The sequence below is a fragment of the Uloborus diversus genome, unplaced genomic scaffold (genome assembly GCF_026930045.1).
Source record: "Uloborus diversus isolate 005 unplaced genomic scaffold, Udiv.v.3.1 scaffold_1092, whole genome shotgun sequence".
Classification (NCBI taxonomy): Eukaryota; Metazoa; Arthropoda; class Arachnida; order Araneae; family Uloboridae; genus Uloborus; species Uloborus diversus.
The window spans coordinates 61,510-63,054 of record NW_026557757.1 but is presented as its reverse complement, the minus strand read 5'-3'; positions in this window follow the sequence as shown (position 1 = coordinate 63,054).

The window sequence follows — 1,545 nt, the reverse complement described above, 5'->3', positions numbered from 1 at the left end:
ATCATGTCATTCGTTCATCATACCCAGTGTTGGGACTTTATGTAAAACTTATTTTTTAAAGCATCAATAAAATTTTTTTAAATCTGTTCTTATCAGCTTAATGCTCCCGCGCGAGCCGCTGACATAATGATCTAATCATACGCCAAGGTCGAGAACGCCGTGATTGCCTCATCTCTTCAGCGACTGTCTACGTAGCCGTCGAGCCAGCTGCACTGCCACATCTGCCTGCCGGTCAACTTGACGCTGCCGCCGGTGAGGTACCCTTCCTTCCTTTCCCCGCACTGAGTTCTCCCCTTTTATTCATAGGCCAGTGGTTGGGGAGTGAAAAAAGGTCGAATACGGAAGTAATTGGTGGAAAGCTGGAAATTGTTTTAATTTATGCCGTATGGGTCTGTAATGACCATACTAAGTTTTCCCCCTTCTACTAAGTGAGCTTTCGCCACAGCGTCCAAATTAGTGCCTAAAAACACCTGTTTTTTCATTAGTGTTAAAATATCTCAAAAATGGCTCTTAAAACGACCAAAAATACATGCAGGTTTCTTGTAGAGCACAAAATACTGAACAAAATGAGTACCTACAACCTGCTTTTTTGTTAAATATTAAGCTCACAACTCTATTTCAAAAATTGGCTTAAATTACTAATTAAGCGCTTAAAGCCAGAACGCACCTCGTTCCTACGCTCCCTAACGTAAAAAATGGCAGGAAAACTTTATTATGTTCATTATTGTAATAGAAATATATCGTAGGTGGAATAAAGGTACGAATGAGAAGGAAGGAAGTTGAAAGTAAGGAGGGAGGGGGGGAAACGCGTATCCAGGTTAATTATGCTAACCCCTTCCCACTCCCACCGGCTCTCCCTTTCTCCACTGAAATACCTTCGTTCCCTCCCTTCCGTCCACTCACCCCTTTCTTAGAGGCCGAATAAACCTTTTTATGCTGATATTTCTCCCATTTGCTAAAAATTCCGGAGGGTGGTTTCTTAAAATCGAAGTTTTAATGCATTTACAATGGGAAACTATTATACAATATATTTAAAAAAACAGCTTTTATGGCTAAGAAGTTGTTTAATTATATCACCCTCTCAATAATTAACGATTCGTTTTGACACAATAACCATTTAAAAAAAACTAAAAAAGCGGGGGACGACATATTTACCGCTAAGTTTGTTATAATCTTTTATAAATTCTTCGTGGATTTTCCTCGAAATCATTTAAAACCTATCATTCAGATACAGTAATGTTCTTTTTTTTTTTTAATGTACATAATAGCCAGAATATTTAACTCAGAATATTTAACTGTTCTTGCGAAATAATTTAGCAAGAAGGAATTCAAAATTCTTAATATTGAAAATGAAAGTTCATTGTTGCCTGCTTACATGCTATATCATTTTGAAAAATCCCCATAAGTTTGCTGTGTGATACAATAACTGAAATAAATTTAATCAAATTTCATGCATCTGAAATCAAAAACTGAAGATACGATCTAGTTTATTCTTAAAACGATGTTTGCAATGTGTAATTATGAAATAAAACTCTAGTAAACTTT